Source organism: Dipteris shenzhenensis, chromosome 2 (genome assembly GCF_047967505.1).
Source record: "Dipteris shenzhenensis isolate YYH24624 ecotype China chromosome 2, Dip_SZ_1.0, whole genome shotgun sequence".
In the NCBI taxonomy this organism is placed as follows: domain Eukaryota; kingdom Viridiplantae; phylum Streptophyta; class Polypodiopsida; order Gleicheniales; family Dipteridaceae; genus Dipteris; species Dipteris shenzhenensis.
Genome location: NC_141597.1, coordinates 6,321,537 through 6,344,313, shown reverse-complemented (window position 1 = coordinate 6,344,313; position 22,777 = coordinate 6,321,537). Strand labels below are relative to the sequence as shown.

At 43.8% G+C, this 22,777-nt stretch overlaps 1 long non-coding RNA gene across 1 annotated transcript; it reads right to left on the bottom strand.

Annotated features, from left to right (window-relative positions):
* Positions 1-652: 652 nt before the first annotated feature.
* On the bottom strand, positions 653-3,316 carry LOC147904280 (uncharacterized). Its single transcript, XR_015543158.1, has 3 exons — positions 2,857-3,316; positions 2,277-2,657; positions 653-2,170 (listed from the first exon to the last, which is right to left on the bottom strand). It is a non-coding gene; the product is annotated as an uncharacterized LOC147904280 (long non-coding RNA).
* Positions 3,317-22,777: the final 19,461 nt, after the last annotated feature.

The following is a 22,777-nucleotide window of genomic DNA, read 5'->3' as shown; positions in this document are numbered from 1 at the left end:
TTTCAAAGCGTCAATAGAAAGTTCTTTTCTCTGAAAGAAAAAAGGTGTTTCAGTATGATCCAGGCCTCCATTGAAGTATAGACCAACTGAATGTGCTTAAATTACTGCATCTTCTGACATCGTTGTAATGATCAGAGATAACGCCTCCTCATCCCCTTCTTCCACACTATCTGGGTAAGCATATTTCACTATCTTACCCTCTTACTCACGGCATCCATCAAATTCTCGGTTTTCGATTCTCCCCCTACGGCGACCTTCCATATCTCTATAGCCACCATGTGGCGCCTTACCTTCACCGTCCAGATCAGGTGCATCCCATCTAGCTTGCCATTGCCCGCAGAGTTGCGTAACGCCATCTTTGAGGCCATCAGATCTTGAAAGAAACTGGAGCATAAACTTACACATAACAAACTCTGCTCACCTTTTTTCTTGAAATACAACCTCCGAGTCGACCTTCTGATCCATTCTTGTGTTGATCTGTGAGTCCTTGGAGCTCAATGACCTTTCTTGGCTCTGAGTCATGAACTGGCTCTGAAATAAAATATCTGACCATGTACTTCTAGCTCAAATCCTAGCTTCTGCTACCATGTCAGAACTTGCAGCTGAAAATTGAATCATGACAAGATCACACCTGAGATCTCTAAATCCTACTCGGATGTACACACATACATGTACATATAAACCACGCTCAGATCTGGAATAGACAGCAAGATATGACAACCAATACTGGAATAAGAACGTTGAAGAAAGGACCCAAAATGTATTACAAAATGGTGCACTCAAAACCACACAACATGGACAGCAAGGCGCTGCCCACTAAGAGCTGGATCTGAGGCAACACAATGTTGCCCTAATCCAATGCTTTCTCCTGCTGCTGCATGCCTCTGGAGGCTATGGGAGGAGGCCAAAACTCTGTCAGTTTCCTTTCTGCAACTTTTTGATCTCATCACCTTGAGTCCTCACAATGCTAGGGTCTCCTGTTGCCGCTGCTGCTAGTGCCTCTGCTGCACCCTGCAAGTACCTTTGTCCATCTTCTCGGGTGTCTGGGAACCTCTTCCGAAGGTTATAGTGGAAGGCTGATTCTCTGCCTTGCTGCTTCCCTATGTCTTCCTCCTCTAGCGCAAATCTGAGCGCTTCTGAAGGCTTCACTGTAGCCTGCAAAGGACTTCCTGGAACAATTGTGCGCCCCTCCAACGGGGTTCCTTATATAGGGCAGCAAGCCTCTTAATCTGCTGACCAAGTCTGCAGATCTGGCCGACTGACACATGTTTGCCCAGTCCTGTAACTCCCATATTGGGCTCTTTGCTGAGCCTGTCTGCTCTCCCTCCAGGCCCATGACCAGCCCCAAAAAGGGCAGCTCCATAGCAGTTCCACGTGGACTGTTCAGCCTGCTGTGGAGGTATACAAACCAACCTAAGAAGGGTGTCTACATGCGGTCCATGTGGCAGCCCGTGTCCTGCCCACATCACAGCCTCTCTCCACACCCATATTCCCCCTTCCATGCTTCAAAACAATTAGAAAGTAAGAAACAGGCAAAAAATAAAGAGAGACTTAGGTATAGGCAATCCCAATTTACTGCTACAGATTAAACAAATACTACAGGCAATGCCAATATACTGTTGCAGCTCAAAAAGAAATCGAACATCCTGGCCAGCACATGAACCAATTGCTTGCATTCAACAATACGTGAGTAAACTCTCATCCCAGGTCTCAAAAGGTGAAACCTTAGATGGAACACAGCTTCACAATTGATTGTCACACGACTGTTTCCAAACCATTGTGCTCGACTGTTGAAGCACAAAGAGCCTTAAATCACAAAAACGGCAGTGATATCGTAAAAAGGAGCAGCCTGATGCTTGAACCACATAACTAGAGAGCCACACAATTCCAGATTGGGATCACTGATCTTCTTGCTCATCGAAGGCAAAATATGTACGTGAGCAATTTGAGCTTAAAAGCAAGACGCGTGGGTCCAACCTGGTCAAGTCAGGCACCCACGCCCAAAGTTACGAAGCTACATGAGCAGCAAGAACCAGGGGTGTCCCCAGCGGTGAGGGGTCAGCTGCAAAACTCTCTTAAAGCACGCGTCGTACCAGTTATGTAAACGGAGGGTGGACTTAGAGGATGTGAGAGCTCAAAGACCGTAAAAGGGCTGAGGCAACTTGCTCACCTGGTGAACTCAGAACACAGTAGAACGACAAAGAAGGAAAGTGTTTAGGGTAAGAATGGAGGGTTTCCTGCTCAATGATGAAGATCCAAGTTTGAATCTTCCATACCTCTCCAACGGCATCATCCCGTCTGAGGTATCAAGCCTGTCCATCAGACCCGTTGAGTCCTGGAGGAAAGTCCGTGTGACTCCTGCTCCGATTGATATTTTCTGCACAGTTTCCTCATTGCCATGCACAATTTATACACTTCATGTTCGATCAGTAGTTGCTGAACAACAAGAGAAGCAATTGTTTCTGGCGTGGATGAAGTCCGAGACTGGAAAACAATTCTTAACATGATTCTTTTCCTTTCTGTAAGCATTGGCTATTATCAGCAAGGAATCACCTGGAGGCACGGAAAGCATCCAAGACACTCATCTTACATTCTTTAGGTCAGGCTGTCGCCCTCCATTGCTGTCGACATAGTCCTTTGCGTGCGAGAAATCGAAGCTTCATTGCCGCAAACAGTTGGCAAAGATATCAGGAAAATGTTTGCGGCAAAGATATCAGGAAAAACCGGAAAGCAGATATGGATTCGCGCCTGAGAGTTTTGTGCGTATGGAGAAGAATGACCGCTATTCTAATAAGAGCATCCACGTATCGAACGTCTCGGTTTGCCTTCTTATTAGGGCATTCGTGTCGCCCTCACCGTGAAAATTACTGATCGGTGCTTCGCACAATCATTTCCTGCTTTTGCGCTCGCACATCTTTGTTTCTTCCAAAGCGATGTCTAGTAAATCTAACGGCTCTCGACCTCCCTGCGGCGAAGAAGCCCTCGCCCTGCTCAACTGCGTTGCCTCCGATCCTTATGAGCCCGACCGATGCATCGCCCTCTTATCTGTACTCCGTACGTGCATTGAAAAAAAGGTGCGCAATTTTGAATCTTTCTTTTTCCTGTCAACTCCTCCATGGCTGCTTGCAATCAATCTCTTTTTTTCCCGTCAAAGCATCTTTGCATCTTCTTTTCAGTCTTGCCTGTGGTTTTTCGAAGCATAACAATCAGTCATCTTATTTCGGGAGCAGAAAGTCACAAAATTTTCACTTTCCAAAGATGCAAAACCGGATAAAACATAGCCCGCAGAAGCGCGAAGTGGCGGTTAGATGCACGAGTTCAGTGGGGTGCCCGATGCAGCACCTGTAAAACCAAGTTTATACGAGCGACTCTTCGTACAAAATCAATTCTTTCTACAGTTTTACCTCAGTAAAATTTAATAAAAATTTCTTTTGCAGTACGTCCTGTCTGATAAAAGTATTTTTGTTTTGTCTTTGTTAATGGACGCGGTGAAGCTTTGGTTGGTTCTCTTAACCGTCACTGTTTGATTTGATATGTGAACATGGTGTGCCTGTTGGTAGGTGAAGGTGACTCTAGAGTAAGCTATAATCTCGTACTAGGAGTGTATTATTGATCAAGCCATTTTTTGAAGCCTTAAACATCTTGCTTGTGCCTGGCTAGCTATGCATTGTTATTACTGCTTTTAGGGACATTTTGGGCACAGACGTGCTTGATCAAGATAATGGTAAGCGGATGATTTTTTGTGTGAAGATATAATAGGCCTGGATCTAATGACAATTTGTATGCTAAAAGCCAATATCATTAAATAGAAATCGCACAGTGATGAAAAGTCACATCGACTGTAACTAGCTATGACCTATTCTCCTAAGAGAACCTCATACGAGAGTTTTTGGCTTTTAGGACAGAAATGATGCCATCTAAGGCTATGCGGTTTCTCACTGAATAATGTCTTGTATTCTTAGCATGGAGGGAGAGATGGACATTATTTGTTTGGATTGCATTGGTCCTCCCTGTCTCTTTACCCCAGCATGTCGTACTTGAATATTCTGATACCATTGTCTGAGCTCAGTCCACATCTCTTCTTACTAAATATAGTTTGTGAGAGTAGGCAGAGTTTAAAAAAGTCAAACCCAGATTTGAATGCCGGGTGATAGGCTTTAACTCTCCCTAGGATGTGTAGGATACCTTGCAACTGTGTTCAATTGTGGCGGGCACATGGCAAAGCCTCGAAAACCACTGGGCTCACATGGTAGCACTTAACCGTCCATCAGCAGACAGGCCAAATCAGCATGGTTGACAGTAGTTGGAAGCTGATGTCTGACCACCCAGCAGGGCTGGTCGACTGGCTGGTCTGATTTTACCATTGCTCTGAGCAAGATCTGTTTAGATTAACGGCTGTACCAAAGCCAGATTAGATCTTAGAGGAATAGAAAATGATTTCAACATTTTTTGGAGCGCATGGCAGAGGCTTTTTATCAGAGAATAACCAGGGTAGCAAATTAGATAGCAGTCTACACTAAGGTTAGAATTTAGAAATTACTCAAATGAAGGCAGGGGAGAAAGATTTGACCTCTCTGCGTGATGAGAACGAAGGGTTGGATGTCATTCAGTATGCTCTTGACTTACAGGCAATGGTACAGGGCAAGGGATGATGGAAGAGCCGCCCAACAAATCTGCATTCAAGCAATGCATGGTATTCTGTTGTCAATGAGTTGGAACAATGTATTGTACAAAGATCCAGCTCCCTTGTGAGAAGACTATAATCTGCACTACTTTCCACACAGCTGGCAAAGGCGGTGCTATATGAGTATCTCTAAGAATAACCATGTGACACCTTTCACCAAGAGGAAAATAATGTGTAGATGGAGAAAGTTATCATGCACTGTCCACACATTCATTTTAGTGCGTTGTACAATGCTTTGGTTATGCAACGCATGATGTGTGGCCTATGGCAGATAGTTAGTGGGGCAGATTTCCCACGGTCATGGATTCAACTACGATCATGAAACTCCCTCCAAATAGTAGAGCAGAGCATGACTAAAACCTAACTCTTGCACCATCCACGTTTCTCTCTCTCTCTCTCTCTCTCTCTCTCTCTCTCTTCATGGATCCACATACTCTATCTACTGTTATTCTAGCAATGCACTATTGGTTTTTGTGCTTCTAGTATTGCTCTCTTGTAAAGAATTGTGATACTTGCAATTCCTTGTTAGTTTTTGTTTGTTCCAGTGCTCAGTTGGTAACTAAGGAGAGGAGCAGGTGGACCCTAAGTTGTCCCCAAATGGGCCCTTGTTCCATGCTTGCTGCTTCAGCATGAGGCCACTTTGAATAGAGCATTCTCTTTGTTTGGTCTCAACCCTGACCTCTCTTGGATCCCCTTTCTCAGCAATGTTTTCCTTCTTTGTTGTTTTCTTGAGATGAGCACGATGCACAAGTTTGTCAGCCATTTGCATCCCTTTGAGCTCTCATCTCCTGAGCCCTCCCTCAATACACAAATGGTATGAAGCTTTTAGGATCGTTTGGTAGCTGACACCTCACATTTTGGGTCACCTCAGATTCTTGTTCTAATGCAGGTGCCATCCTTCTAGACCCGTGAATACACCAGCGCTTTGATGACCACTGAGCTGCTCAAAAGTTTCCCCTTCAAAAAGTCTTCCTTAATTGTTTGAATCTAAGAGATCCCAAATTGCGATACTTGAGCTGGTTGGGCTTTTTTGCTATGAGAGTTTAAAGCCTCTTTATCAGATAATTGCATTTTTGTGATTTAAGGATTAATACGCTTCTTTCTTTTTCCCATTCAACGCCTTCACTGTACCCCATGTTACACTTATTTTTGGTAACTCTGTTTGCATGATGGCCAGTGGAGGGCCTCACTAATGCACGTTGGTAAACATGATTAAGAGACTGTGGATAAGTATTTGCTCACTTATTCTTGAGTATAAGGGATTATGTTACTTTTGTTCGATATATTGGGTTCGTTTATCTTCAGCTGATGTCTACAGATTGGGTGTAGCTTCCAGTTGTTTTTTGGTAGTTGAATCTGTTTGGAGCTGTTGCTTCTGCTTGTCCTTTGGGTATCACCACGTTTGGATTGAAAAATATGAAGGGTGAGGATCCAGCAAGGTTCATTAAGGGTGAGGACCATTCTTCACAAGCAGTCATAGCTTGAATGAAGAGAATGTAGACTACCTTATGATTAGCTGCCGCCTCTAGTGCAAGTCATTGTTACAGCTGAGTAGTACAATGTCACACAAGTCATTCAAGCCATAACAAGACTAACCCCTTTGCTTAACATCGGTAGAGGGGTTGACAACATTTGCTACCTTGCAGAGTGTGCGAGTGATCTTGAGGTTGAGAATACCCATCCCTAATCTCTCTCTCTCTCTCTCTCTCTCTCTCTCTCCCGTCGTAGCCCCTTCCGTCGTAGCCCCTTCTAGGCATCGTAGCCCCTTCCGTCCGTCACAGCCCCTTCCGTCCGTCGTAGCCCCTTCTTGGCGTCGCAGCTTTCCCGTTCGTCGTTAGCCTCTCCGTCTTTGTTGTAGCCTCCCATTTTTTGTTGTAGCCTCCCGTCCGTCGTAGCCTCAGCCAACGCGTAGGCATGTTCAGCAGCTCGCTGACCTGCCCGCCCTCACCCTAGCTCTTGGGAGTATAGCCCCTCGCTGTAGATCTCCCGTCAGCTTCGCCATCGATTCTGAAACCACGAGAAGACTCACCAGAACAATCACGACATCAGCCCAAGAAAGCGACCTGCAATTTCTACGAATCAAGATAGCTGCCAGTAGCTACGCGACCAGCCTCAGTCAGCATCGACAATCAGCTAGCTCGACACTCAGATTTGATCGTCTACAGAATACAGACACACAGGAATATTTTTTTCTTTCTTTCCAAGAAACAGAGTGCATATTCTTCCTTGCTAGATTGGTGGAAGTGGACCGCCTTCTTTTCTAGGAAACATGGGGTCATTTCAGACCCCTTTCAAGTTGAACAAACACCCAGGCCTGACTACTCCTTTTGGGAAAGTGTATGGCACCAAGAACAGCAAGAAAATAGATATGCTTATGAATATGTTCATCGAGCTACAGGCTGAGAATTTCCAACTCCAAAAAACTGTCATGCAACTCCAAAAAAGAGTGGATGCCTTAGAGAACACAGTGGACAATGGATGCCAACAGATGCAAAAGTTTATGCAAGCCAAGCCTGTCGAAAGGGATGCAAAGAATGTACAAGAAGGGAAGAAATGGACTGAAATAGTGTCTAAGAAAGATGCCAGTGCAGCACATGTTGAAGAACCATCAAAACCAGCTCAAACACTGTCACGTCCACCAACCACAAACCAAGAAGATGCCCATGAACGACTGATTTTTTTTCAGAACACTTTGCGATGCCTGAAGTGACTGTATATGCAGCCCATCGTGTAGGGAAAGCACAAGAGGACAAACCCAATAAAAGGGCTATTGTGTGCACTGTAGCAGATCCATGGAAATTGGAGATTATCCTGGATAGCAGTAAAGTGTATCTTAAAGGCACACCTTTTTATGTCAGTGAAGACCGCACCCCAAAACAGCAGGAAGTGTGAAGAAAGCAATACACGGAAAGACTAATGAGACAAGGAAAGCTGCCCCAAACACAAGATGGGGATCAAAATGTGAAATAGGGGCTCGCAACCCATGGGACACACAAATGCCTACAAGTCATGTTTTGGAATTGTAGGGGCTTCCCTTGGCATAAAGGGATAAGCATAAATGCCTTCATTCACAATGCAGACATCATCCTTTTAGGAGAAACCTGGGAAAGTGAAACATGCAGGATCCCAGAGATACTGGGATATGTGGTGTACTCAATATACCAACAGCAAGTGGGGAAAAGAGGGCAAGGAGGTGTTGCATGCATGAAACAGGAACACATGGCAGAAAAAGTCAGCCTTCATAAAGTGGACAAATACAAAAGATACATGTGGCTGAAAATAGAACTTGGCAAATGCCCTGTCTTTCTTGCAGGTTGCTACATACCTCACCATGAGTCACCCTTTTACAGTAGACATGGAGTGGACCCTAGTGCTGCGTTTGAAGCACTATGTCTTGATGTGGCTGAACTCAGAGAGAAGGGCCAAGTCATAGTGATGGGAGACCTTAACGCAAGAATTGGTCAACTACAGTTTCAGCCCATTACACATGATGAAATGGATAAAGAAGCAGTCACAGAAGCGGACATCATGTGGCAGAGAGGATCCGAGGACGACACCATCAACACACAAGGCAGAGCACTCCGATGCATGATTAATGGGCTGCACATGCCAGTCTTGAATGGAATGCAACTATTCCCTAACACCCACAAGATGACATGTCTCTCAGCCAACGGAGGACAGAGTGTGCTAGATTATGCCTTGGTACATGTGGATACTATACCCATTATCAAAAGCTTCAACATAGGGATGAAATATCCGGAATCGGACCATCTCCCAATATGGATGGATCTTGACATACACCTTGAACATAGGGAGCAGAAATTCTCAGCACATACAGGAGGTTTCAAAGTAGACCCAAACAAACACCAAGTTTATGCAGACACTTTGGATGCAAAGCTGAGAGCAATAACCAACCCCACATGGACAGCCTTGCAGGAAGCAATACTTGCCTCAGCCACGCAAACATTTGGAGCAGCAACTACAAGAAAAAAGAAACAGGTCAAAGGCCTACCACACAAGAAATGGTATGACGAGGAATGCAAACAACTACGCCAAGAGCTGAAATACATTATACGGGATGCAGATAGGCATAAACAACTGGAGAAGACATACAATGCCCTCACAAGGAAAAAGAAAAGAAATTATATTTTGGAAAGAGAGAAATCTGATTTGGTCACTTTCATAAAAAATCCAAGAAAGGGCTGGAAACAAGTGAAAGGTAGACGGAAACAGGTCATGGGGTATATATCAGATGCAACCATGCTTAATTATGTTACCAAGTTGTACAATCATGCACATGCTACTGAAATGGGGAAGGAGGATCTATCGGTCACATGCACTAGTCCTTTCACCTTCAAAGACATTGAAGTTGGACTAAAGAAGATGGCTAATGGCAAAGCATCAGATCACATGAAGATACAGGCGGTGTGAAATGGACAGGAGACTGAGCAAGAACATGGCTCACACATCCTAACACATGCTCTACACCATGGTTTCCCTCAGGAATGGCAAGAAAATTGGGTCCAGCCTTTACACAAAGGTGGAGACAAAAATTGAGTCACAAATTACAGAACTATAATGATCAGCTCTACATTGGCCAAGCTCTTCAGTATAGTGCTTGAAATGAAAATCAGCTCATGGGCAGAAGAGGCACAGAAAAGAGCCACCGGACAGGAGGGCTTTCGCAAGGAGCACAGGACAGCCGACCACCTTATTACCTTAAGGGTCCTTATGGATGAATGCAGACTGAGAGGACGCACTCTATTTTGTTGTTTTGTGGATTTCAAGAAAGCATTTGACACAGTTCCAAGAGGAGGATTATGGAAGAGAATGCAAGAAATAGGAGTCCCTTTGGCCTTAAGGGTAGGCATCTCTCGCATCTATGAAAAGGTATTATGCCGACTCAAACAAACACAAGGTATGTCTGATGTATTTGAGAGCAATATGGGAGTGAAGCAAGGTGGCCCTCTATCGCCTACCTTGTTTGGAATATGCATTGACCAACTGGAGGAACTCATCAATGAATTTGTAGTAGAGAAAGGGTTGCAAAGACCGCAATTGGGGCTTTGGACAGTGCTATTGTTGTTATACGCAGATGATGTCGTTCTTTTTGCATACGATCCGGAATCTATGCACAAACTTTTACAAGTGCTTAAGACTTTTCATAGGGAAAGCGGGCTGCAAGTAAATGCTGCAAGTAAATGTCGGAAAAACAAAGATGATGGCAGTTTGTACCAATCAGCCAGAATATCCCCCTGAGATCACCTTTGATGGACAGATCATTGAGTATGTCAACACCTTCAAATACTTACGAGTTGATATCCCGGTAGATCACAGATGGTGGCAATGTATACATAGAAGGATGGACACTGGTTGGGGGAAGTACTACCAACTTGAGAATGATTGCAGGCACACCGACACTAGGAACTGGAAAATTTGAAATATATTGTTTGATGCATATGTAGTGCAGACAGTATTTTATGGAGTGGAAGTATGGGGAGGCAGCATTTCAGCCTCTACATGGAATGATATTGAGAAAATGCAAAAAGCTTTCCTAAGGAGACACCTTGGTGTCAAACCCACCACTCCATACTCAATACTTCTGTTGGAAACGGGAAGAAGACCAATTGAATTTCATGCATTGATCAGAGTTATGCAATACCTAATAGAGGTGCAGCAAATGCAACCTGATAGGCTGCCTCATAAAGCATGGAATGCCAGCACAAAGCTTCAAAAGAACTACAAAAGTAAGGTCATTTGCACAGGATGGGCAACCGACGTAAGAAAATGGTTCAGCAGATGGAAAGTGGAAGCATATTTGATCATGCCGCCTGAAAAGATCAACATGCAAGAGTTTCAACTATCTTTACTGAGCACTTTGTGGAATCACTGGTTGACAAGTGAAAAGAGGGTAAAGCTGGAATATTACCAAGACAACATAAATCCCACATGGTGGTCTACATACATGTCCATAGAGACTCATGCTTAGTCTTATATTAGCACACCTATCCCCCTTCTATATCGCAGAAACATCGCCAGGTTCCGTACCAGATCTCATACATTTGCCATTGAGCAGGGAGCTTGGATACACCAGCCTAGACATGCTAGAGTTTGTACCCTTTGTGACATGCAGACAGTTGAGACGGAGGCACATGTAGCTCTACAGTGCCCCCGATATGCACATATCAGGGAGGACTACGAGCAGATACTATAAGTTGACATCAGTTCTCTCCATTGCCTCTCCGGCAGCATTGGGATCTTTTGTCACTCGTCTTTTTACCTGTCGTCAGGAACTCATAGACTCTTGACCTCTCTCCTTGAGGAGACTCTTTTTACATTGTATCGAGACGGGTCCCATGGGTCATTTTTGGCCCCCCGAGGACGCTAATAAACTCTCTTTCTTTCTTTCTTTCTTTCTCTCTCTCCTATTCCGCGACGGATTCGGCCCCCTCACACGCATGTTGCAGTTCCCGGACCAACGGTGCCTAGCCGCTTTCTTATATGAGATGACCCGCCACCGAGATGCATCTCTCCCGGCACGACAGCATGCGCAGCCCACACAGCGTGAGGACACTCAGCGACCCATCACTGATTTCTTCCAGTCACAGGATACCTCTCCTCAGTCTAGCCGACGACGCGGACGTGAGCGAGAGCCAGAGCCAAGAAAGCTACGCCAGCGGACAGACTCACACATCCGGGTCCATGACTTCCCTTCTATGCTCTTAGCACGCCCTACCGGGGTCACCGTCGTTATTGTTCTTCAACAGAAGGCCTCCCGTCGCCTCCGACGACTGAGCTCGACTAGGCAGCGTGACGTCAGAGGTCAATCATCCATCGCAGGGTTTTTTCGACCTCCCATTTGACGGGCCCTCTATGATTGACCTCTGACGATCACCACAGGCATATATATATATTTTGTATCTCCCCCCTTCTGTTCCATTTTTTTGTGCCATTTTTTGTATTATCTGGAGATAGATACACATTTTTTGCACCAGGACTAGACACACCGTCCTTCATAACTTTTTTGAAGAAACGGTTGGCTGAACCGTTCACCGTTATGCTCATTGTACTAGTTATCTTTAGTCTCATAGACCTTCACGGTCTCCCGAAGACTTTAATAAAAATTCTTTCTTTCTTTCTTTCTTTCTCTCTCTCTCTCTCTCATACAACATGGCATGCTCAATGGCAACGAGACATGCTAGAGAAGAAGGCAAGTCATAGGGATGCTACATAAGAAGAGAGCGCTAGCGACATGAACATCAGTGCTTTAAGAATGCTCTTGATATAGCTTGTCTTCTTTCTTGTCCTAAGCCTATACACCTCCATGTTTATGTAGAGGGAGCCAATATGCTTTCTCAATCATCTTTACCAAAATAGATTCTAGCCTAAGATTATCACATCCAAAAGTGGGCGCTTCAAGAAAGAGCTGGGTGCCCAAGATCTGTGCAAAACTGTAACTTCCAAAAAGACTAGCTAAATAAGGTAGCCATGGGCGAGCCTTATCCACTCGCCCAATCTCAATACCACTCTCTAGACACCAATGTCATGTTCATACAACAATAATTCCTGCACCAAGGACCCACTACGTAACATCAAAAATTTCACACAGATCCTTACTCCCCCCCAGAGTTGAGGTGTATTGAAACCTTCCACGCTTGCAAACCTTCAGTCCAACGCAGCTTAATTCTTTTGAAGCGCGCTCTCTCTCTCTCTCTCTCTTCAGTCCAACGCAGCTTAATTCTTTTGAAGCGCTCTCTCTCTCTCTCTCTCTCTCTCTCTCTCTCTCCTCACTCCCTCTCTCTACAACACATAGGGCCCATGACAACATGTCGGGCTGGACCCCCTGAAGGCTTTATTATAAATAGAAATTCTGAGTACATGAGTTCAGCATTTCAGCTGCTTATAAATATAAAGGAGATCATTTCATTTCTTTGGCAACATGCCAAGTGTCAAACTTTAATGTACTTTCCTAATTACATGCCACCTAAGGGCAACTTTGGAGCCTTCGAAGCACTTGGTCACGCGAGTCATCTCCTAGTTGCTTGCTAAGCTCCATATTGCCTGGGTCTTCAATCCCTCTTGGTACTTGCAACAATTAACTAAAGCACACAACCATGGCACCCATTAATGGTCAGCGCTTTGCATGCAAATACTGATCTATGGACTAATCCTAGTCATTGTGGGCATCCCCACCAAGCAAACATGTGCACATAAAACAACTAATTTTGCAATTTACCATATCCAACCCTTCTAGCCATAATTAAGGATTTTGATCGAGGGTCAAAGTGCCCTAATTAATGCTAGAACTCTCTGACTAGAGTCAGTAATAATCTAGGTTGATCGTAGTCAACCTGCTTTGGTCGAAGCCGTCTTGTTGACCAAAGTTGACACTTTTTGACCATAGTCGAGGTTCTTTGGTTAATGATAGTTAACCCTCTTGGCATAAGCCAAGTCTTCTTAACCGTGGTTAAGTATACTTAACCACGGTTAAGTATCTTTGACCAATAAAAGATAACTTTTTGAACATAATTAAATGAATGAAAGACTCTTTAAATGGTCAATTGTAACTATTCACAACTTGGTGACATGTATCACTGGGAATTCATTAGCCTAGCACAATTATTCTTGTCCATCCATGTCCCCTTAGCTTTATACATTTTGGTTTGATATTTCTTCATCACCTAAGAGGGGTCTTCCCACCTTGGAACAAACTTCTTGTCTAGCCTTTTAGAAGTTGAGGCATCGAATTTAAGGACCAAGTCTACTTCTTTGATCTCCTCTTTCTTCCGACTCTGTTACTGCAACCAAAGCTAGCTCCATTGATGACGAGCCTTCAAGGCTATTTTTTGTTTTCTAAGGATCAGTGCAAGGTATGTTGCCCTATTCCCTTGGTGCAACTCCATCTGTTATGCAAGGCATAGGAACGAGTAATCACGAGGACACAGATCCATACATGCATGTGAACACTTGCAGACGAGAAAGGAGAAATGTGTCAGACAATGAGTTTGCTTTCGGTTCTCATTCTTCCTTCCCTCCCATCCCTCTCATATCTTCCACTGCCATCTTTCCTCCAGTGGCTTCTCATCCTCCTTCTTCTCCCATGCCACTGGACTCCTATAGTTTATTTCCCTCTATCTCTCCCGCTGCCCCTTTTTCCCCTCTCATGTCATATCCCGCCTCTCATGTTTATCCCTCCCCTTTAGGACCTTCTCCGAATCCTTTTGTTCCTCCGGTGGTGCCGCCTCTCCCTTCTTCTCACTCCGCTCCTGTTCTGAATTCTCTCATGCCTCCACCGGTTGCTTCTCCCTATCATTCCCTTTCTTCCTCTCACTCTGTCTCTGCAACAGCCAAACATGCTTTTACTGATAAGACTCGTTTTAACGGGTCTAATTATACCACATGGTCAAATCTCATGCACCATGTGCTTGATTCTCAAGACCTATGGAAACTTGTTCAAGGTACTAAACCACAACCTGATCCTCATGTTTATCCTTATCAGGTAGTTTGCTCGTGGCGACATCGCAATGTCACTACCATTGTCGAAATCATGCAAGGTCTTTTGCCTGAATTTCACTCTCAATTACAGCATTTTGACCTTGCCTCTGAGCGATGGGCACATCTCACTGACTGCTATGCAGCTCGAGATCGTACTCGTCGCATCAATCTTGACCACGATCTCTAGCAATTCCAGATTACTGCTGATGATGATCTCAAGGTCAAACTCACAGACTACCGGTAGTTAGTTGCTGAATTTGCCACAACTGGTCCTCCCAAATCCGAGGATGACCAAGTTACTTTCTTTTTGAACAAACTCCCGCCCAAGTATTTTAGTTTTATGCAGCAAATCATTTCTCAACCCTCTCTTCCTACTTTTTATGAGTTCGAATGTCAACTTTTGCATTATGCTCGTCTTTACTCTCAGGTTCACCAAAAACATAGTGTTCCTACTTCAGAGGGGGCTCTTCTCTCCGTGATCCAAAAAGATCAACTCATCTCTGGGAAGCCCTCTCCCACTCCTAACTCTAATAACTCCTCTGGTATTAAACCCGCCTGGCACAACCTTCCCAAAAAGAATAGGTTTTGTTAGCATTGCCAGAAAGTTGGGCATGTTGATGATGAATGTCGCTCCAAAGCCAAAGGCATTCTTCCACAGCCCCCCACCACGACTCCTCTGCCACCTCGTTGGCGCCCTAGGAGTGGTCCTCCTCCACCTAACGTTGGTCTTTGGAGACCAGGGCCATGTCACTAATCATTTCACCCCATCCCCTCCTTTTATAACTCCCGAAGGCCTGTCTGACTGGACCACTGGAGATTCTCTAGACTTCACTTCTCAAGCCTTGATCCATATCACTGAGCTTGACTCCTCCCCGTCCATATCTGGATCAGCATTTCATACTCTTCCATGTGGCTCTAAAGCCCCTTGGATTGTGGATAGTGGAGCCACTCATCATATGACCCCTCATCATGATCTCTTCATTTCTCGCCAACCGGCAACAGGGGGAGTCCGTCGTGGCAATAACTCTGTTGCTACTATTCATGGTGTTGGTTCAATCACATTTGATACCGACAAAGGCCCTAATCTTGCTCAATTGGATCAAGTATTTTATGTCCCCCAATTAGGGGTCAATCTTCTTTCCGTCCATCAACTTTGCCTTCTTGGTCGCGGCCTTCTATGGCTACCGACCCTCTATTTCTCATATCCGCATCTTTGGATGCCGTGCGTACACTCATACTCCCAATGATACTCGTGGTAAACTAGAACCTCGTGCTGAACTTCTACTTCTAGTTGGCTACTCAGTGGAAGCCAAAGCTTATCGCTTACTTGATCCTCGCACAAACAAAGTTTTGGTTCGCCATGATGTGGTCTTTGATGAAAGAGATTTTCTAAAAAATTCCTCCATTCTCTCTGCTGATGACGTATCTACTCCTGCTCCCTCTGAAATCTCTCCACCCGAAACTTCTTTCTCTCCGCCCAAAACTACTTTCTCTCCACCCATTGCTTCTCCTCGATCCTCTTCTCATGACCCACTGCCACGCTAGTATCGTCAAACTATGAAGGATTCTGGGATAATTCCCTTAGAACTTCCTCCTCCCGGTCCTTGATGCTCTACCCGGACAGCTTCTTCCACTACCACCGCCTCCATTTTTACCACAGCTTATATCATACATTCTGAACTTGCCACTTGGCAGGAAGCAATTCAACATCCTGAGTGGCATCCTGCCATGGAACAGGAGCTTGAGAGCATTGATCGCAATGAGACCTGGATTTTGGTCGATTGACCCAGTCACAAAAAGGTCATAGGAACCAAGTGGATCTTCCGAACAAAACTCAAAGCCGATGGAACACTGGATGAGTACAAAGCTCGCTTAGTAGTGCAAGGATTTCGCCAAAAACATGGTATTGATTATGAGGAAACCTTTGCACCTACTACTCGATTAACTTCCTTTCGCCTTCTTCTCGCCCTAGCCGCTCATCACAGCTGGTCTATCTATCAGATGGATGTCAAGAGTGCCTTTCTCAATGGCTATCTTGATGAGGAAGTTTATGTGGCTTCCCCACTTGGTTTTTCTCAACCTGGCCATGAAAATAAGGTATTCCATCTCCGCAAAGCTCTTTATGGGCTTAAACAAGCACCTCGGTCATGGTTCCACCGAATAAACACCTTCCTTAAAACTGATGGGTTTCATTCCACTCCTTTTGATCCAAATTTATATATACATCAATCTTCAGAGGGGGTCTGCTTTATCTTACTTTACGTAGATGATCTTTTGCTTTTGGGCTCTACCCCCACCACACTTCAATTAATTAAAACTCAACTCAGCACCACATTCGAGATGACCGATCTCGATCTTCTCTCCTATTTCTTTGGCATGGAAGTTGTTCAGCATTCTGGTGGCATCTTTGTTTCTCAACAGAAATATGCTCTTCAACTCCTTGATTAGATCATTCCCACGAGCCTAAGCTAGCTGCCACTCCCTTGGATCCCACAGTCAAGCTCTCAAAAGACTTGCAGTCTCCTCCCTTTGATGAACATCTCTATCGTTAGGTTGTTGGCAAGCTGCTCTGGCTCATTCACACTCGTCCAGATCTTTCTTACTCGGTTTCCATTCTCAGTCAGTACTTTAATGAACCCAAGCTCACTCATTGGCATGCATGTATTCATATCTTGCGGTTCATACGTGGTATTTACTCTTATGGTTTACATTTTAGACCATGACTAACACTACAGGGATACACTGATTCCGACTGGGCTGGTGACCCGGACAATCACCGTTCTCATGGCGGCTATATTTTCTCGTTCGGCTCGGCACTTGTTTCTTGGTCCAGCCGTAAATAAGAAACTGTTGCTGGCTCTTCTACTGAGGTTGAATACCGGGCCTTGTATGATTGTATCACAGAGGCCATACATCTCCGGCAGTTTCTGGTAGAGCTACACTTTCCTTGTATTGAACCAACGATCCTCTACATCGACAACAAAAGTGCCATTACTCTCGCCGGCAATCCCATTTTTTCCAACCGCATCAAACATGTTGGTGTACACTTTCATTTTACTCGTGAGCAAGTGGAATTAGGTACTATTCGATTGGTATATGTTCCAGCTGCCGATAATCATGCTGACATTCTTACCAAGCCGGCTAACTGACCTACTCTTGAGCATCTCAGCCCATGGCTTGGGATTGGTATACCGCCTCCTTCTACTTAGCAGTTTTTTTTTGTGTACTTGTGCTTAAGGAAGTGAACAAATCCCCTGCGAGGGCACTCCTTAAAGTACTTTTTTGTACTTTCTGATTGTACCATCATTTGGGCATTTAGTGAAGATGAAAACCTACTTTGTAGGCATCTTCATCTAAATGAAAACCCTATTTTAAAATAAAATAAAATTATTAAATTAAAAAAAAACAGCTGATGAAGAAGATAGATCACCTGTGGAACAACTCTTTGCTTCTCCCTTCTACATTAGACATTGAGAGGGGGTGTTAAGCCAGGCAATCTCCAACTCTAAAGGACAGGATAATCAAAGGCCAAATTGGTGCAAAGGTCAGATAAAATACAGGTAAAAAAGCTACAGGTGAATCTCCGTCAGAATAAAAATCAAAACCAAAACACTGTGTTAAAACCTCATCAAAAACAGGCCCCAAAAGAGCCCAGAATCGGAGGCCAAAACTGGCCACACTCTGGCCGATCAGATTGACCAGGTCGGTCAAAATTTGGTCGACCAGACTGGCCAGGTCGGCCAGGCCGACCAGCTGGTTGAGCAACTAGCCCTTCCCTATTTAAAGGGGGGGCCTAGTTGCTCCACTATCACTTGTGCTCCTGAGGTCCTTGCACACCCTGAGCTCCTGCCTCCTTCCTGCTTCCTGGCTGCCTCCTCTCTGCCTCTTCTTCCTGCCTCCTGTCTACCTCTTCTTCCTGCCTCCTGGCTGCCTCCTCTTCTGCCTCTCCTGGCTGCCTCCTCTTCTGCCTCTCCTGGCTGCCCCTACTTCTGCTTCAGATCTGCCCCCCTACTTCTGCTCCAGATTTGTCCCTACTTCTGCTTCAGATCTGCTCCCAACTTCTGCTCCAGATCTGTCCCAACTTCTGCTCCAGATCTGTCCCCAACTTGTGCTCCAGATCTGCCCCAACTTCTGCTCCAGATCTGCCCCAACTTCTACTCCATCTACTGTTCTTTTTGTTCTAGATCTGCAGCAACCCTTGCATCAGTTTGCTGTCTCAGATCTGGTTCAGTTCCAACTTGTGGAGCTAGTGCAGAAGTCCACTACAATTGCCTTCCCTGGAGGACTGATGTTTGCTCCCTCCAAAGCTTCTCTCTCATACCTTCTCTTGTATTGAGTTCCTTTGGTGATATATATTTCTTCTTCAGCTATCATTAGTCTTCAGTATTGTTTTATTGGTCTCCAAGAACTTTCTTTATAAGAGTGAGAGTCAGTATCTAAGAACTAGTTCTACAGCTACGAGCCATTTGTAAAACAAATATACTCTTCTTTGGGCAATACAACTGTGTGGTTGTGTCATTAAATTATTTATTCTTGTACTCTATGCATTGCTTCTATTTTGCTTGAGTTTTTATTCACCCATCTTCATTTGGTCACCCCCTGGTCACCCACACAGTATGAATGCCAATTGTTAGTGTTTTTTTGTTGATATCTCTTTTTGCACTCCGAGTGGTTTAGATAGCATGAAACAACCACTGGATTGCAATATCTTATGTAGCCGAGCACTCACTGAGCACAAGGACATTAGTCAAACCGAGGGTGAGAGAAAGACCTTCAAAATTTGGCGATCCTATTGGAGAAAGTCGTGCTAAAAGTTTGAGTGGGGAATCAAGTGGATTGAGCATATTGATCTCTGTAGAACTGAGTGTACGAATTCCCACAACAATGACCTAAACAAAGCCATAACAACTACTTGATTTAGCAAATTATTTCAAAAGATATCTCCAAATATCCTCTGATTATTTCAGAATCTTGTAGACCTGTCTGACAATCGGTGTCTAGATTGAGGATTGTTCCCGGGCATCCCTTCATATCATTCAAGTACTAAACAATGTTTGAAACACATTTAGCAAGGACACAAATATACACGGCTAGGAGAGAAGAGCACTTGCACCAAGGAAAAAGAGGTTGGCAAAATTTGGACGACCAAGAGGTTGCAATGAATTCTAAGCTAGTCATGGAAGAATATTGGAACCAAGACAAGGTAGTAGAGAGCCCACCTGCACTGTAGAGCTCGAGGTAGAAGAAGAGCTAGCCACGTATGGAGAGGGACAGCTTTTGACTATCATGTAGACAATAAGAGTGAATCAGTTTTGAGTTTTCATTAGATATGACCTAAGGTTTTTTACAAAGAAGTGACTTTTAGGTTTTGGCAGTAGGATTTTGAGTGGAAAGTCCAGATTCTGAGGAGTCCAGCAAGTATGCCCATGGACTAAGCCACGAGCACAAATTCAACATTCTCTGTGTCTCTTTTAGGTTGCCGACCTGAATCTTTTAGTCATTTTGCAAATGACTTCCTTCTCCACTCAAGGATGAAGACATCCTCATCTTGCTTATTGTCACTTCTCGTCTTGTTTCCTTGTGTATCTTTATATGTGTATTTTCCAAAAATTACAACTTTCACTTTAGTCTTTTTCCTTATCTCCTTTCCAAAGACGCCATCAATTGTAGTTCTCTATTGTCCTATCCTAGTCATGTCGAAAGGAACATCTTCCATTATCACTTCTTTTGGAATGTCTCTCTATCTCTCATTGCTGTCAAATTTCACCACTTACCTTAACACTTCTTTCACACTATTAGACCCTTTATTGGTGAGTTTTTTACACATACTCATTGGAAAAAGGACAAGTTGCCATGTAACAATGTATTCTTAATATATGTGAGGACAGTAAAAGACCTATAAACCATGCTTTCAAATTTTGTGTCTCAAGTATAACCACTCATCTACAATGCTTCCCAATCCTCATGGGCCTATGTAGATCTTCTTAGACTGATACATCTTTTTGAGAAAAATGGTTTTAAGAGAGATCTGATTAGAAAACATATTCTTCTTTTTCTGAAATCTAATATCTTCCCTAGTTTACACTTTGATACTAAATATGTCATTGATCTTTTTGGTGGGAGGTAGGTTCCACTTGGTGGAACCTACCTCCTACCTTGTCCTCCTACCCTTTGGGTTGGGGGTGGGCACATACACACACACATTACCATTTTGTTAATTGGTCACACCTATGCACATGCATCCCCTTTCACTCACACATACTAACACCTACACAATATTGCTTCCACATGATCCTGCCCCTTTCCATCTATACAACCCTTATGACCCATATATTGGCAGTAAAAAACTCCCCGGTTGATGGATCATGTATCACTTGTACTAATACATTTTCATATTCCCTTACATTCATACACTCCTCCTTAGCTCTGGCATACCAACGCTAATGAGGAATAACCCTCTTAGAGATTTGGAAATAATGGTTTTGGCATATCTTTATGATGAGATATGTACCCTCTTTCATTACTTTGACAACAAGTAATGCCTATTTTTTTGGTGAGCTATACGTGTTTCATTTTGATCTATTTCCTATGTGACCTCCTTACAATATTTAAAGAAATTTAAGGACTCTTGTTTAATAACCCCCCCACCAAAATTTTCCTACTGCTGCCCATCGCGACTCTTCTTGATGAAATGATTTCCTTGAAGCTGCTACTTAAAACCTCACTCAAGTGGTTCCTTTCCCCACCTGCTACTCTTCCCCTAGTCAATTTTATATTACTCCCCTGCTGAGTTTGGTGCAATTTCTTGTCTGACTCACCTTGCAAGGTGACCAACCCCAACCCTCAGGTATAAGATTTACTATCATGCTCATGGTCGATAAGAATCTCAAAGTAAAGGTATTGATACGATTGAATCACTGCTTCTCTTCCTTTGAAAGCATAAAATTGTTTTATCACTTAGCCCCCTCCCTCTTTTCTTGGCTAAGAGACTCCCTCTTTTCGAAGACTCTTTTGCAATTGCATTTGCATTGTTTTTTTTGCGGTACGTTGCTTCGAACTTGTTTCAGAAGCATGGGTGTTTTCTCTCTTGCTCTTGACATTGCACCACATTTGATTGCATTTCTCTCTAATATCATTCCCTATATGCACTCAAAACGTGGTGTACTAAAGCAACTCGAGCCCCATTAGAGCCACAGTTGCATAGTCTACTTCCTCAATGCTTTTTCTTATCTCTATATGCATAATACCATCTTTTTCCATCCAGTAGAGCTGTTTGGCTATCAATTGATATGGGGCCATGTCTTTGATCAAATTTCTAGCACTATCCTTATTGACTGTTTTGTCCTGATGGAACCCATTTTCTAAGAAGTGTGTGATCTCTTGTGCCCACTCAGGAACCAATACTAGCAAGAATAATGGGGCATCTAGAACATCGTCTTCCACTCTTGTCGTGAGTTCTCCATTAGGGATCCAAGACATATGATCAGCCATGAAGTGCATACATCCCTTCCTGACCGCCACTGTAAAGTCAAATTCTTGAAGGATTAGCATCCATCGAGTGATGCGGCTAGTCATGCATGGCTTTTTGACCAGTATAGGAGGGCCTAGTGATCTACAAAGAAGACAAAATTGTTTGCTAACAAAAAATGCCTAAAATTTTTAACTGCATACAACATGGCCAATCCTTTGCGTTCTATTGTGGTATAGCTCATCTTAGCATCATTCAACTGGCAACTAGTGAAGTATCTAGGATAATCCAAGTTAAACTCATTGGGTTGTGCCAATATGCACCCTACCACAAATTTTGATGCATCAATGTGAACATGAAATACTAAGTCGCAATTGGGTGCTTGCAGAATAGGGGTAGATGCCAAGACCACCAACTTAAGGGTCTCATCGGATAATTGATACTCTTTTGTCCAATGTAATACAATCAACAATTTGTACCTAGGGTAGGCAATCTCAACATAATTGTAAATAAATTAGCAGTAATAGCCCATATGCTTGGTGAATTGTCATATACCCTTTGCATTCATGGTTGGGGGTAGTTCCAAAATAAGCTTAATCTTATTATAGTCAATGGAAATTCCATTCTTTGACACTATGTGCCCAAGTATTACCCCATACTTCATCCAGAAATGGTGCTTCAAGGGATTTAGGGAGATTCCTTAGAGATGACATATGTCGAATACAAGCATCAAATATTTGAGATGATCACTCATGAATGCATAGATCATCTAGAAAAACCTCTAGAAAATCCCTCAGGTATTCCTTGAAGGTGGTGATCATTAGCCACTAGAATGTTGCAAGAGCATTAGTGAATCCAAAGATCATTACTTTTGACGCATAGACTCCCCATTTTGAGGCAACAATCTGAGAGTCACTAGAGTGACACTACTGGACAACATCTGCATGCAATGCTCTCAATCCAGAGCATCTTGGAGGAGTACTCCATTGGCGTTCCGGCAAGATCCCCACGATACATGAGTCACCATTGGAGACCACATTTTTGGCACCGTTATCAGGGAGTCCTAGATATGCTTTTTGCTAGTGTTTATTAGTGTTCAAAGTTTGTAGAAAGGTAGATTGGGTGATTGT